Source organism: Galeopterus variegatus, unplaced genomic scaffold, assembly GCF_000696425.1.
Source record: "Galeopterus variegatus unplaced genomic scaffold, G_variegatus-3.0.2 Scaffold4183, whole genome shotgun sequence".
NCBI lineage: Eukaryota > Metazoa > Chordata > Mammalia > Dermoptera > Cynocephalidae > Galeopterus > Galeopterus variegatus.
In genome coordinates this window covers 193,598-199,889 of record NW_007730294.1, presented here as the reverse complement: position 1 = coordinate 199,889, position 6,292 = coordinate 193,598, and the positions used below count along the sequence as shown (strand labels likewise).

General features: G+C 43.0%; 1 long non-coding RNA gene across 1 annotated transcript; it reads left to right on the top strand.

The window, feature by feature from the left end:
* The first annotated feature begins 2,035 nt into the window (after positions 1-2,035).
* On the top strand, positions 2,036-4,318 carry LOC103602531. Its single transcript, XR_551541.1, has 3 exons — positions 2,036-2,111; positions 3,528-3,599; positions 4,221-4,318. It is a non-coding gene; the product is annotated as an uncharacterized LOC103602531 (long non-coding RNA).
* Positions 4,319-6,292: the final 1,974 nt, after the last annotated feature.

Here is a 6,292-nt window from a genome sequence, read left to right as displayed (position 1 = left end):
GATTGAACCCTGGACCTTGGTGTCGTCAGCACCATGTTCTACCCAACTGAGCTCACTGGCCAGCCAATAAACTCTACTTTATTCCATTGCAGGGAGGTGGACCACAAGTCAAAGAACTGGCTGTGGAGAGTGTAGGTGCTGAGCACCTGCAGTCTTGATTATTAAAAGCAATTTTTATTTATTTATTTAATTTCTTTATTTCTGGGAATGTCTTTATTTTGTCTTCAAAATAATATAAAGTAATAAATTATTTTTTTCCAGCTTTATTGAGGTACAATGGGCAAATCGAAATGATATATTTAACTTATACACCATGATGTTTTGATATACATCATATACATTGTGAATAATTACCACAATCAAGTAATGAACATACTCATCACCTCACATGTTTACCTTTTTTTGTGATGACAATACAGTACTCAAGATCTTAAGATCTACTCTCTTAGCAAATCTTAGGTATATAGCACATTAATATTAACTATATTCACCATGTTGTACCTTGGGTAGCCAGAACTTACTCAACTTATTACTGAAANCAGCCAGTGAGCGGGAACCGGTCTGTATGTGGGATCCGAACCCTTGGGCGGGAGCGCCGACACGCTTCCCAAGCGGCGCACTTATCCAGTGCACCACTGGGCCGGCCCTCAAATCTAGTGTTTCAACGCAGAAGCAGATCGCTGCACATGGGCTGGGGACAGGAAGCGCTCCCAAAGCAGCCGTGAATGGGAAGGACTCTGCACTGCTAGGAACTCAGCTTTCACAGAAGCTCATGTAGATGTATCCATTTATGTCAGGGCTTCTCTGATTTAACTTCTATATAGAATACAATGTTTATTTAAAAATAAGCAATAAAATACGATAATGTATTTCTTATAAAACTGCATGAATAGTGACTGCATGAATTTTTTAGAGCTTATACCAACAAAAAATTTTGGTGGGGGTGGGGAGAGTGTTTTACATTGATTTGACATTGTGTGACTATAGTAAAAGCAGACCAACTTTTAGTCTGTTTTATTATTATTCAAAAATTCTCTGCTGACAATGCACCCCTTACTGTCTGGGACCCCTCCTGTCAATTCTCTTGGTATACAAATGCCACATCAATGAGGAAAAATAACATAGGAACGACAACTTAAAGTCATATGTACATAGCCCTACGTGGGAACTTCAGGAAGCCCCCATGGACACTCAGGATCTTGCAGCAGAGTAAAGAGTCACCCAGAGTTGCTTTTCATGAGTTCTTAAATGATGGCATAAGCTAGTTATCTCATGGGTGAATGCAAAGTCGGAGTTGGGGTGTGTCTGCCCGCAGGTGTGTGCACACGGGTGAGGGTAGGGAGGGCGGGGCAGAGCACTGGAAATAAACTAAGATGAATTTGTGCCCTCTCCTGGAAACAGTGGGAAATTTTGTTTTTGAAATTAATGTGGATTTAAATAGCTTCTCTTTTCAAGTTCAAAATACCCCCTAGATAACATTTAATTCTTACTTTCAGTTTCCCTGTGAGTTTCGCAAGAGATTCCTATTACCAGTTTAGTGAGGAGGAAATTGTGGTAGGCACATTCAGTGATTTTTTTTCCCCAGGGTGAATTTACAGATCAATAGATGAGTTGTAGACACTCCTATAAGAAAGGAAAGGAATCAGACTAAGTCAATGAGAGGCAACTATTTTAAGCTATTGTTTAGGAGGGTAATTTGACAATATCTGGTGAAGGTGAAGACGGACGGTCCAGCCATTGTGCTTCTAGATGCACACCCAAGAGAAATCTCCTGCGTGTGCACTCGGAGGCACGTATGAGTGGGTGCTGACAGGTTGAGTTGATTGGTCCTCAGCCACTGTTTTCTACTCAGTGCTACTAGTGACCCTCCAGGAAGATCACCTTTTTTTGAACTGCAGAGGGGTGGTTTTGGTCATTGTTGTCGAGAAGCTCCTGGAACTCCATTTCTGCAGAAGCCATGCTTTGTCATGTTCCTCCTGCTCAGCCAGCTGGGCCCATTGCCAGCTGCTCCAGGTCTCCCAGGTCACCGTTGGCACAGCTGAAGATCAAACTACCTCACGCCTCACACTGCAGGCCTCTTCCCTCCTACCTTGAGCCTTTCCTGTGACCGGGTAAAAGACCCACTGGGACCACTGAAAGCTTGACAGAGCCCAGAAGCCTGCAGGCTGCAGGCAGAAAGGGGGTATCCGTGGCTTGTGGCTGTTCCCTGACTCGCCCTGTGATCTGAGGCTCACACGTGGGCAGTGCCACTGTGGCTTCCCCATAGCTGCCCAGGGGGTTGGGGGGCCAGGGAACGATTCCAGAAGGTTGGGAAGTTAATACCCAGTGAAGCAAATTTTAACCACTGAGAGGCAGAGGATAGAAGAGAACTCATGGAAAATTCTTCCTTTCTTTTCCCCCAAAGGACTCTTCCAAGAAATGTTTCCATGTGTTCTCTCTACAAAACTTCCACGTGACCAGGCAGCCAGTTGTGCTCTATAGGGAAGCAGAGGCCAGCTCAATAATACACCACTTTCTCTTGCCTCCTTTCCTTCCTGACTCATTGCCCTGTCCCCATTAACTCTTGCTTCCTTGGTTGGTACCCGTCTAGTAAAGCTTTAGAATGCAAATTTTGCCTCAGACTATAATTTCCAGGGAATCCAAATTCAGACAAAGAATGTTTACTAAAGAAAAATTGTCCCAATGCTCAGATGTTCTTTAATGATTACAAAAAGTAATTAAACCATTAGTACAAAAAACAAAAAAGAAGAAAAAGTAAAAACGAATCTCAAAGCTGGAAACTAGAATTAAAACAATCAAGGACTCAGTGCAAAGAATAGTCCATGACTTAGAAGGTTTCACTTCTTTCTCTGTGTTCATTTGCAAACTGTCCCATAAGCAGTATATTTTGAATGGTTGCACTTTAAAAAATGCTTAACTACATGGATGCCAATGATTAGTCTAGAGAAGAAAAACAGTATTCAGAAGAGTAGTAGTTGTTTCAGGTATAACTTTTATACATTTTATTTTGTAAAATTGGCCAGAGTTTCAGAAGTCCATCTAAGTGTTCTGAAGTGACCTGGGATTAAAAATTACTAAAGCTCATTAGTTAGTTTTTTCTTCTTTTAGATAAGGACAGGATAGTATATAAGCCATAGAGTTGTTGTGGGTTTTAAATGAGATAATTCAGTGTCTGGCACACAGTGCTTAATAAATATAATTATTACAACCCCTAATGGTCCCAGTAAGGACAATTAATTCTTTGTGAGCAAAAATTGATGCTAAACGAAGTTGCATTTATGCTTTTTATATTGGGAAAGACGAATTCTAGTTGGAGCTTTTGCCATAGAAAACAGGATATTTTTTTAAATCTTTTTAAGAGTGTGTGTGTGTAAACTCATTCAACCCAGTTTATGGAGTGCCTGCCTTAGGCCCGACATTCTTCTAGGCATGAGGATAAGTGGAGATCAAGATAGATGAGGTTCCTGTCCTAGGGATTTTCTGTTCATGAAAAACAGCTTGTTGTTGTTTCTTGTTTTCTGTTTCAGAACGAGCGTTTCAGCACTCGGCAGGATGACAAGAGGCCAGTACAGTACCCCAGGATAGAATGAGAACCTCAGGTTTGTGTTTTTGTATTTTGATGCACCAAGTGCTCTTTCGAAGGACACCAAGAAATGTCCAGTCTCTGGGAAGGTGTGGGCAGAAAGCAGAAGGACACCGGAGTCTAAACACCAGAGGGCACAGGTGTGGAGAGTGGTCCCAGCGAGGAGCTATTGCCCAGGAAGTGTGGAGGGCACTCGGGGTAAGCAGGACCACAGCAGGGACAGCCAGTGACAAAGCCCTGCTGAGCCAGTTCTCCACCCTGCTGTCCAGCTTTCCGCGGGAGCACTCAGTATGGCAGGTCTGCAGCCGCTAAAATTTCTGCCTTCCCAGGGGTGGGAATTGGCTCCTTCCACACCCGTAGGAGAAGTTTTGTTCTACCGTTGTCTGTTTGCCTGGTGCTTACACCTCACTTCCCTGTCACAAGCCAGGTCACCAGAAGCCCAGAAAGGACGTGCCCTCTCCTTGGGAATTACCAATTCTGTGAAACTAGTTGTCCTAAACCATATATACAGATAGCACACGAGGAAAGGGTTCACCAGACCATCTTTTAAAATTAAAACATTTTACGTTTGCTCCCTGAGCTCCAACCACACTTGCATTTTCTCCTGTTTCTCGAATATGTCATGTTTCTGTTTCAGGATCTTAGCACACGCTGTTCCTTCTGCCTGGAATGCCCATCCCCTCATCGTCACATGGCTGGATTCACGTTGTTCAGACTTTAGCCTAAATGTCACCTCTTTGGAGAAGCCTCCCCTGAATCCTGTTTAATGTTCACCGCCCCACCTGGAGCCCGGACGCTGTCTAGTAAATTACCTTACTCCTCTCCCTTCCACTTGCCGTTCTTTCTTATTTTCTTATGCCTCATGTGAAAAGTGTTAAATCAGTCATACACCTCAGGTCGTGACAGTCTATCATTTCCTTTATTATTACCTTTCATGGATACGTTCCCCATTCATCCCTGGTTTCCATGTCCTTTCCCTCCCCTTCCACGGTAAGGTATTAGATATATATTCTTGGACATAAATGTAATATTATGAAATGTAAGGTGTTGTTTGGTATGCTGTATGTTTTAGATTTTCATAAATAGTATTGTGCGGTAGACCTTGTTCTAGTTATTAGGTTTTGCATTCAACAGTAATTTTGAAAGATTCATCTATGTATATGATTCATTGCTCCTAACTGATCCCTAGTGTTCTGTAGTGTGTATTCATCCCCTATTGGGATGCATCCAGCTTCCAGATTCCATATAAAGCCCTGCAGTTATTTATATACTTATATGCATATATGAGTGCTTCTAAGTGTTTTATATATATTAACTCACTCAATCCTCACAATAACTCGATGAGGTAGGTGCTATTGTTATACCCATTTTACAGATGAAGAAACTGAGGCATAGAGTGGCTAATGACTTGTCCAATATCTTTAGTAAGTGGCGGAGCTGGGCTTTAAACTAGCAGGTGAATCCCTCCAGGTGAGTATAAGAGGAGCCCACAGTGCCACAGCCTGGGCTTCCTCCCCTGTTACCCCATCCTCATATGCTATACACGAATGCTCCTTAGAGAGCCAGTACCACTGTCTTCCCCTTTTACCTAGACTGTTTTGCCTTGGCTGGTAATCCCCTCCCCTCAGACTGTGGAAGGGACAGGAGGTAGAGTTGCTCAGGGTTCAAATGCCCCCATTGTTACCAGTTCTTCACCCTGGCAGGCTCTGGCACTGCCCTGATATTATCCTAGCACCCCTGTCTAACACGTTTTGCCTCGTGGTGGTGGAGGCAGGCAATGGCCTTCCAGGGACAGTGGTTGGAGAGAGAAACTGCCCGCAGCTCTGCCCCACCCTGCCCCAGCGGTGACTTCCTCTGCTCCCCTATCCTTTGCCCACAGCAGGTCACTGCTACCCTTTCTCTGTGCCCAGGGCTTTCTTGTGGGCTTTTCCCTAAATTTACATCAATTTGCAGATTTGTACTCTCCCCGCTTGCTTCTGAGGCAACATCAGGGTTGAATTTTCTGGTAGTCCTCATGTTCTTCATAATGGAACCATTACCTGAAATTGTCGTCTTTATTTGTTTACTTGTTTGTTGTCTGTCTCCTGCGCTGTAAGACTGTAAATGCCACATGAGCAAGGACCTTGTCTGTGTTATCTCTGTATTCCAGCTTCAGTTCAGTGCCAGCATGTATTGGTTACAAGTGATGTAAGAAATAACCATGTTTTCCACAAAAATACAGTTAAAAACACAGTTCATTGTGTTCCTTGGTTTCCTTTATTTAAAAATCAGGGATTTGGGGGGCTGGCTGGTGGCTTACTTGGGAGAATGTGGTGCTGATAACACCAAGGTCAAGGGCTCAGATCCCCATACCTGCCAGCCACCAAAAAGAAAAGAAAAAAAAAAAAAAATCAGGGATAGAAAAAACAAGTATGGCTCTTGAGCTCTTCTTGATGTAATAAATGAAATTGTGGATGATGTTCTTAGTTTACTTGTGTCTCACGGTACTAGGCATAGTTGCAAAAGACATGGCTGCTTGGTGAAATAGAATACACATGAAGCTTATTTGCTACTTCATACCAGCAGTTCTCAAAATTGTGATCTAGAGACCCATGGAGTTCCCAAGACCCTTTCAGGGGGTTCATGGGGTCAAAATTATGCATGTACAAAAAACCTGCTCAAAATGCAGGATAGACCAACAAATTTTAATGTAACAGAGTACAAAACATT